Source organism: Haplochromis burtoni, unplaced genomic scaffold, assembly GCF_018398535.1.
Source record: "Haplochromis burtoni strain Fernald_Lab_line unplaced genomic scaffold, NCSU_Asbu1 Contig_5, whole genome shotgun sequence".
In the NCBI taxonomy this organism is placed as follows: Eukaryota; Metazoa; Chordata; class Actinopteri; order Cichliformes; family Cichlidae; genus Haplochromis; species Haplochromis burtoni.
The window spans coordinates 4,727,316-4,737,250 of NW_024582366.1; the positions used below are offsets into that span (position 1 = coordinate 4,727,316).

At 39.6% G+C, this 9,935-nt stretch overlaps 2 long non-coding RNA genes across 2 annotated transcripts in view; both read right to left on the reverse strand.

Annotated features, from left to right (window-relative positions):
* Positions 1–5,879: 5,879 nt before the first annotated feature.
* LOC102310926 overlaps positions 5,880–9,935 on the reverse strand; it is a 23,322-nt gene continuing 19,266 nt past the window's right edge. The window contains exon 3 of the long non-coding RNA XR_315681.2: positions 5,880–7,683. This is a non-coding gene — a long non-coding RNA (uncharacterized LOC102310926). The remainder of the gene's footprint in view (positions 7,684–9,935) is intronic.
* The window catches only part of LOC121814856, a 4,687-nt gene continuing 3,170 nt past the window's right edge, over positions 8,419–9,935 (reverse strand). The window contains exon 2 of the long non-coding RNA XR_006054614.1: positions 8,419–9,876. This is a non-coding gene — a long non-coding RNA (uncharacterized LOC121814856). The remainder of the gene's footprint in view (positions 9,877–9,935) is intronic.

Here is a 9,935-nt window from a genome sequence, read left to right on the forward strand (position 1 = left end):
TCTAAAGAGTAGCTTCGCATATACAAGAATATTTTCACAACTTAAGAGAATCCTTAAATTTAATGCTATTTTCAAATAGAAAACTCTTTGCAGGCATATATTGCGTAATTTATAAATGGCAAGTGGAAACCACACTACAAAAAATCAAAGGGTAAAAACTGTGTATTTAATGTGTAACAATTTTGTAGAAGTTATTTTTGCATCTTTTCGATTGTTTGGATTTTAAGTCCTGGTGTTGTGTATGTATAAAGCTATATACACCCCCCCACACACATTCTACTTTAATACTGTAACTCAATTTATTCACCAATATTACATTTGTATAACTATATAGAGGCACTTGTGCTACATAATTTAGATAACATTTCTTCTCAGTGAACAAAAGTTCAGAGATTAGTAAAAACTAAGAGCATAAGACATCATTTAACAAATATTGCAAGTTCAATTATAAAATACATAACAATCCTTAATTATTAAGACGAAACGTGACATCTTGACTACATTAAAATATGTATATAATATATATAAATATATTAGTGTTATGGAGCTTTGTTCAGTTGCATTAATGTCTTGCATAGTTTTTAACTTGGTTTTAACAAAGATCTATGTGAAAGACTCATCACATCACCAAGGGTTGAATTCTCGATCATTTATTTTATAACACAGAAAAAATACAAATATACAACAACAGGAATGCATAATAATGTGTTTATATATTCACTGTATTAGAAAAACAAATGTTTTTTTTAAACTGACAAATTACCATTTAAAAGGCTGATACAGTATATGTCCAATAACCATAATTACCAGTATTTTATATTAACCTTTAATAGTTACTATTTACAATTTCTAAATCATTGATACAACCCCCGATGCACACACAAGGCATGTGCACCGTTTCTTCAAAGGTCAGTTTTTTTCACAACCTACCTCTTGCAACATTTTTCTTCCTCCCCAGCTCCCACTCCCCCAAGTCTACAGCCCCCAAAGTGATCGTGATGCGATCTGAACTGCCTGTCAATTCACACCGTCCATGTTTACTGCTCTTAAGGGTAGGCAAGGGACAGAGGCAAGCAGAGAACTAAAAAACACCATCATCAGCATAACGTGACACTATTCCTTGTGACGGTCGGATGAAATCTGGGACACAGTTGCATTCATCGTTCAGTGAGCTCTCCCACACAGTTAAACCCACCGACAGCAATGAATGTTGATTGTGACCTTTGCTGTGGTTTGCAAGCTACAAGTATTTTGTGTTTCTGGAGAATGGACGATGCGTTCCTCATGAGCCCCACCCCTTCTAAGACCATGTCTGTACAAAGATTTCTGCATGTGTTCTTTTCTTCTTTTCTGTGACAAAGCCTAGCCACAGGGTACAGTCAACGGTCGATGGTTTTTTTTCTTTCAATTTAGCTCAAACTCACCGACAGCGTTGAATGTTCACTGGGGCAAGCAGAGACCTGATGGTGACTGGGGATGACAGTCTGCTTGGCGGGAGCATATCTTCTCTGTGAGGGAAAAGCTTCTTTCTTCTTCTTTCACCAAACCTCCCTTTCTTAGTAACACTGACAAGGTCATGACTGTAACAAACCTGAATTATACCATCTTTTCCAGTTAGGCTAATCAGATGACTAATACTATCCAAGTCAAACTTCCAGTTAATATAAACTGACAATAAATAGTGATAAATTATAAGAAGGTTCGGTTAATCACAATGCTGCCATCTTTCACATCTTTTTGGAGCTTTTTTCCCTTTTTTACATCCACTACCTCTAGAAAGGTATAAAAGAAGACTTTAAAATATATGCTGAACTTCTTTAAGCAAGAATAATTTTTCACTAAACCCATTTATTTGGATTTCTTAGTAGAAGAACATTTTCCATCAAGCCTGGAGAGCTGCATTTACCAATGACTTCCATGCCACATGGTCATTATTACACCAAAGAACTCGTCAGTGTGTAAGAAAACATTTCCTTGGTAAATAACAGTTAGAAAAGGGAAGTCATCTTGAAACTCCTGACTCATAGTGGGTTTTAGTAAACGTATCACCTGGGTGGAGGCTGCAGCCAATTGGCATATATTTTACTCAAAGCACAGTGGCGTGGTGTCTAGAGAGGCCCCAGCATGCCTGAATAGCTTCATGCAAGCTGCAGGATGAGGAAGACACCGGGTATGAAACTGCCGACTCACCCTGATCGATAGCGGCTGCCATTTCGCTATGATGTGGCGCTGTGGCCAAAGACTGGGGTGTTTTTTCTTACCTCCTCTTCTTACACTAAAAACAGTAAAGAAACTATCCACCATTTTGCATCAATGGCTTTATTACACAGTGCTGAATCAACTTGAGAGAGAGAGAGAAAAAAGCAAAACAAAAAACAAGTTTGCAGGGTTTGTGAAAAGCACAGAAATCAAATGCCACGGAGCTGCTGGAGCAATTAGATACGATGTGACGGCAACTGTGGCAGTGAGTCAAGATGTGGTCGGATGATAAAAACGTTGTTGGGACGCTTTTCCAGGGCAGGATAAGGAGTGACTAAGCTGATGTGGCGGATATCTCATCGCATGCCACATACTCCTTTTACACAGAAAACAGAGAGTTAAAAATAGCAAGATGGCTCTGTCTTTACTGTTAGGCAGGAAAACAATGAGCAGTATTCATTTGTGAAGAATTTTAGATCGCATGTGTTAATTTGGCATTCTGAAGCTTTTAGGTCCCGAGCAATAATAATAATGATAATAATAATAATAGTAATAATAAAACTAATTTGTTAGCTGATGACAGCCAATCTTGGACCAAAAAGCACAGTCCTTGCTGCGAGGGACACGTTAACTTGGTCTCTTTTCACTCTCCACAACAGTGATTTGAGTGACAGCGCTGGAATTGACAGAAGTGGATGAGAAGGAATGTAGCTTTATAAGGTCTTCTCTGGCCGCAGGATGAAGATGACAGTAGGAAGAAAGATCTGGGACATGCAACTATAGAGAGAGAAGGGCCCTGAGCTGACAATGTGGCCCTAATCTGAATGACAAGGTCTGCACATCAGCCCTCAAACCAGCATGGGTTGGGGGGGGTTGTGCTGGAGCATTATGAGAAAGCTAAGTGGGGAGAGGAATAAGAAGAGACAGAAAAGGGAGGAGGGAGAGGGCTGGCATGGGTGTCCTTCCTTCAAACATGCTGGCCTTAATGGCACAGACAGCTCTGACATTTAACCACTGAAACATTTTTAGATAAGTGGATGCGGTGGAGGCAGATTTGAGACTTGTGAAAATTTCAGGAGGTTTTTTTTTCTCTTTTTAGGTTAACTATAAGCTATAAAGAGCTTTTGAAAAGGGGCCGCGCAAACGTTAAGAATAACGAGAGGAAATTAAAGGGGAAAATAATATTTGTGCACAAGCTGGAGAAGTGACTCAAGGGGTTCTCTAGTTAATGACTAATGCTGACGTTCTCTTGAGCAACGGCGCATCCCACAGTTGGTTCGGTGACGCTATTTGGTGGTCCAGAGTAAGAGACCACAGTATGAATGTGATACAGGATGCCGCAGATTACCACCACATATGTTGAACAGACTTAAAACAAAGTACTGTTACAAAACTGCTTTAAAGGAGTGCCAGCAATACAGAAACTTGTAGAACAAGTTGGTGTAATGGATACTGTCAGTGTTTCACAGTTAGTACTGTGAAAACAGAAAAAAAAACCCACATACCTGTAATTCCAGAAAGGCATCTGCAAGAGGTGATTAAATTACTCGAAAAACAACAAAAGAACTGACTGCACCCAATAGCACAGTATCGAGTTTTGTAATGTCTGTCTATACAGTTTCATCAGATGGTGTTAAAGATAAGTGTTGGGCTGAAATGTCACCAACCATAAGGTTTAGGATTCGTTTTCTCTACGTAAGATTTGTACCCTTCTCGTTCGATCTTTGTCTCACTAGTGTAGAAGGTTACTACTGATGCCTATTTTGGCAGAGGAACACACAGATTTTTTTCTTGGTGAGATGTGAAACTAAGAAAACCAAGAAAAAACATTTCAATTCAGATTGTGTGGTTCTTATCGGTTGTGAGTTAACAAAAGGAATATATTTTAGATTATCCACTTTTGTTCAGTACACTACTAACACAAAAATATTCATGGTAACATTTCTAAAGGCCTTAATGGGTGAAATTACGTGTGCCAGAATTCTGGAGCTCACACACATGCAGTAAATGATTAAAATATCATAAGAAAAAAAATGGATTCAGGTTTAGGGTTAAATAGCTTGAAGAAACTGGATATGCATAAAAACAAAATTGGAAACCCCAGTTAATGCCCGTCTCTCTCCTTCACTTCCATGTCTCCCTCTCTCTCTCTCGGGAGGGGGAGGAAATTCCTGGCGAGGGTGCTGCGAGTTGTTGCTCTCTGCCTGCAGGTACAGACCGGCCTCCTCTGTCTGCCTGTCTGCAGATATCATACCGCGACGTGATCTGTTTAGCTGCCTGACTTAATGCTCACCTGCTCACGCGCCTCCGGCTCTGTGTGATTGAGTGTGTGTGTGTGTGTTGACTTCCGCTGTCCCCTCACAGCTGGAATGGCATCTCCCTCTTTATCTGCCACCCTGCGATTACAGACGTGTGCACACGCAGAATGATAGATGGATTTTTACTACACTGATGAGATATTTGTGTCCACTAACCAGGCATGCAGCTGACGCCTTCCCCTAACATGTGTTTCAGCTCCACTGATGAAAAAACAGATAAGAGACTCTTTACCAGCTCGTACCACAGCATCAGCATTATTATGTTTAAGCTCTACTTTAAGCTCCAACTTTAAATACTAAATAAATCTATTGAGTCTATTGAGGCTAATTGCTGGTTAATTAAGCATCTTTTTAGTGTTTTTGCCCCCAACCTTTCTAAGCAGTCTCACCCTGTGATTATTATTATAAGATGGGTTTTTTCCCCATGTTTTGACTGCTGCAACACAGCAATTTCCCAATTTTTGGGACAAACTAAATATTTAAGGCCTGAGAATCAGCAATGCAAAAGAAAGCGAGACACAAATACTCATAAAACAAAGGACTGACGAGCTAGAATGGAAAGAATTAGGTTGCTTAAATCCAAAAAGCAAGTAAGGATAGATGATGTAACACAGGACATTATCAAAAGCAGCGTTACCTTACCTTTTAAATCCAGTCTCAATACATTCTAGCTTATATAGCACAGTTTTACATTATAAATAAGAAAAGCATCAAATTCAATTATTAAAGCTGCTTAAACTTGATGAATTTTCTTAGTGGGATTTTGATTTGTTGTGTGTTTTGCAGTGTTGTGTGTTTGTGTTTTGCAGTGTTTTATTTATATAACAGTTTTTTGGGGGTTTGTTTGTTATGTCCTCTTGAGGTTGTCACAGCACTGACAGATACAAGCTGACTTGTACAACCCCGTTCACAAAACACACACAGACACACTTGAGTAGGGGTCTGAGTCCAGCTGGAGGTGGTCTCCTGCCAAACCTGCAGGCAGCCTGACTGTTTTCATATTCATCACACAAACAGTGATTAGAACTGACAGGACACACACACACACACACAGCTGTGTGAAAAAAAATCAATATTTTAACTGCAACCTGTTATCCTAAAAAATTTACAAAGAGAAACTATTTTGTTGCCACTGCTGCATTATTCTGTCTTTGACTTCTTTTACTGTTATTTTATATTTACTGTCACAACAGCTATCTGTGCTATCTAGTTAAAAAAGAAAAAAGCAACAAAGAAAAGAGAAATAGAGGAGGATGCTAAAAAAGAGATGGATGTAGACTGGCTGCAGTAAGTAATGTCATGAGAGGCGACGTGGACGGGGGACGGGCGGCGCGCGGGGGGGGGAGGGGGGGGCGCTTGAAGAAGTGGAGATAGATAGCTAGTAGGCAGGGAGAGAGACAGAGAGACAGAGAGAGAGAGAAAGAGTGCACCTCTTCACCCTCTCTCGCTACTCCCCATCACACACAAAGCCCAGAGAGACTCCATGGGGCGCCAAATAATAACCTTCTTTGTCATTATCATCGCCCAGCCAAACAGCTCTCAATCCTCCTCCACCTCCTTCCGTCTTGAACACAATCATTGGCCTATCGTTTACAGTGTGCCGCTAAATGGGAACATCAATAGACACGTCCATTAGCAGTGCGAGTCCTTTCCACTCTGATTCTGAAGTGCTTTAATAGCTGGCACACACACACACTCTCACGCTTCACCTCAGCCGACTGTTAACCAAGCTAACCCCGGTGCAGGCGAAGCCGAACTGATGGGGTGTATCATTAGAGCTGGTTAGGAACACGGTCGGTGCGAGGGCGGTGCTTTCAGTTAACCTGAAGCTACAAACCGCGAGCACAATGCCACAACTGATTCAAGGAGCACTGCACTTTGCATAATCCAATGATTTTCTGCTGAATACAAGTTCAAGCCTCTGTAGCTGACACTACTTGGTCTTATCTGGCAAATCACAGTTATTTGCAAGCTGGCAGCAGATCGTGTGTAACTCTATGTCCAACACTGTTCTTGGTTACTTCTATTAACCTCGCAAATTGAATTCAACACACAAATCCTGTTACATTTGCGTGTGTTTGTAGTATAAATACACACACACACATACCTCAGTGTGACATTCTGAAGACATACTGAACAGAACATCAAACCAAATGAATTAATCTTTATATGCTAATGAGCTGTGTGCGTGCAAGCTCATAAAATGCACAAACACGCCGTTTCCCTGACGGTATCAGAACAGGACAGACTATCACCCTAGCCGTAGACTAATCAATACAACAGGGTCAATCTTATTTAGCGCCACATTCGTGCCTCGTTAATCTCACGCTGAACTTTAGTCACCCTTATTGCTGATGCAAATTGCAACTTAACGTTCGGTTTGACACTTAACCGAACATCAAACTAAGCCGAACACGTCCGAAACTGTAGCAGAACGAAGGGGGAAAAAACAGAAAAGGGCAAATACAGAGTTAGAGGGAGGGAACACTTTCCCACAATCCTCCTCCACACACTGTAATTTCAGCATGCCTGGGTTTTTGGTAGGGTGTGCAAAGCAGGATGCTGGGAACCCTGGGAGGGACACAGGGTGGGTTAGGGGGCTTGTGGGATATGTGGTGCAGCTGTTAAATTTGACTTGTGTGGATGGGTTTTGACTGATGAAAATAGAAATTGAAAAACGAAGCAGGCATAAGCACACGTGCACACGTGGACAAATCGCAAATGATATGAGATATGACATGAGCAAAGACTTGGAAAATTAGAAATAAAAAAAGTGAGAATTTAAATTTGACATTTAAGCTTTTTTGTTTTGTTTTTTTACATCTCGCATTAAATCAAACCAAAAAACAGCTTTTAACAGTGCTGGTACTGGAAACTACAAAGCTCTTTAAATGACTGAATTTTGTAGCTTTCTCGAATATAACTTGTCAATGTTTCTCTCCTTGGAGAAGAAAACTAGAAAACATTGTTTTCTTCCTGAAGGAGGCCATAATGATCCTCCTTCAGTGTTCAGATTTTTAGCGTAACTGGCATGCATGTGTGTGTGTGTGTGTGTTTGTGTGTGTGTGTGTGTGTGTGTGTGGTAGGGTGGTGGTAGACCGCAGACAGCCTCTAGGTGCCATTATGTGTGTGTCTCTGTGCTTGCGTGCCTCCTTCAAGTCTGGACCTGGACAGAAAACAAACAGAGAAGAAAGCATAGGATAAATTCAGGTGTTGTTTGGTAAAGCTTGTCATTAAAATGTCACACACACACACTCGCAGGAGTTCACACACACACACACACACACACACACACACACACACACACGGATGTGTGTGTGTGTGGAATGAATCACAAAGAAACAGATGCACGCACATTCAAAAAGGAAGACACTCACGTACACACACACTCTTGCAATCGACACAGTGTTTCGGGGTTTTATTTCCCGCATTATTATCCACTGCGGCGCTTTCACACTGACTAGTTTATATATGCCTCCATTTCCAAAAATATTTTTGTGGTGGTGAAATATGTCGTAAATGATTCAACATCGCAGACAGATGTGTCAACACTATTAGGTGTAATACGTCAGCACGTCACGTAACCCCGTCTAAAAAATAAAAAAAGAACCAACACAATTTGTTATGTACAAAAAAAAAAGAGCCCACTCATGAGCCGATTCATATAAACACTCTGGGTGGTCTTAAGGAACAATGACACAGAGCCAGCATGTGTGTACATTAATACATGATTCATCTTGAAGAAAGAAAATAAATGAGTTGAAAGTAAGTGTTTAAAAAGAAAGAAAGAAAGAAGAAAGAAAGAAAGAAAGAGAGTACGTTGTTGCCTGAAGTACAAGAATCCTGATATCACGGATATGAGGAACGAGCCTTTTTGAAGTCACTTTGGAGTCTGTCAAAGAAAAAAAAAAGAAACCTGCTTGTGATCATGTGCCGGGGTAGCCCCTACATGTGTTTTACTAAAGATGATATATCAGTGATTATGTGATGCCCACAACATGAAAGAATTTCAGCATTATGACGGCAGGGAATGTAACGCCTTATAAATCTTGGTGTCTGACATTTCTACACACCAGGGCTGAGAGGGATGTGCACGGAGGCAGAATGAATTATCAAAAAGAATTTTTGAGTAGAAAATCTTAGGTTGACCAGATGGAAAGGTGGGGGGAAAAAAAGGACTTTGACTCTGTAAAATTCAGCCAAACCTATAAATATTTTAATATTTTTATATTAAGCTTAATATGTTTTTATACTTTTTTTTCCTTTTTTCTTCTTCTGGTTTGCTCGCTTTAAACAATATCAGGGAATTTTGAATAAAAATAAATAAATTAAAAATGTGTTTTGTTGTGTCAACATTGTTTCAAGTGTACAGTGTGTGTGTGTGTGTAGTTAGATGTTGGTCCTGATAATTCAACTCCAGTCCTACATTTTACAGAACTTACTTTCTGTACTTTTGGCAAATCAAAAAGCCGAATTAACGAGAAGAAGTCATCCAAAGAATATGAAACTATGACTATGCTAATAATGGCATATGTGGGCACTGGGTAATATCATCTGACAATACCAAGAAATTAAACATAGTTACCATAAATTACATTATTTGTAGTTTTTCAAAATTGCATCTACTCAGTTTCTTCATTAGTGAGTCATGTTTTGTGTTTTTCAGTTTTTTTCCTCCCTCTCTGCATCCCCTGATGTTTTCTTTGATTCAAGTGCCATTTGGACTCCCATTGAGACAAATAATGAGTCACTCTGTGTATTCTCAAAGCTGCCTGTTCATTTGTGGTCAAAAAACACATCAAAGTTCCCATGGAAGACATATTCATAAATGCCTTTTTTAAGCTACTTTAGCTGTATTAATGACTTCTTTAAGCTGCCTGCTGTTCATAGATTTAACCAGTCCCTCAGAGTCCTTTTTAGCTTTATATTCTTTGGTTCAAGAACCGTTTAGTTCCTGGCAAGAAAGTTCATGTGGTCGTGGTTAGATCTAGCAAGTACAAGAGCTGAGGTCTAAATATATCTCTGTGTCTAAATATTCAGTGTTTAAGCATTTACTATATATATGTCAACCAGTTCCACTTTTTGTTTATGTAAACATGGCAAGTGGAGTTTTGGTTCTTGAATCTGATCCAGGATCAGGGTTGTATAAATTTGCGAGCAGAATTTAAGGTCAATTTCAAATGTGGCATTTTACTGTATGCAGTATCTGCTTTTCCTTTCATATTACATACATAAGTCACAGGTTTTATTAAAAGCAGTCTAGACACAGCTCTAATTAAAACTATGGTTTACAAAAAATCACAATGCAGCTTTAATAAATGGACCTGAAGATTCTTTATAATTACATGTACAATCTAAACTACACACACACACACACACACACACACACACACACACACACACACACACACACACACA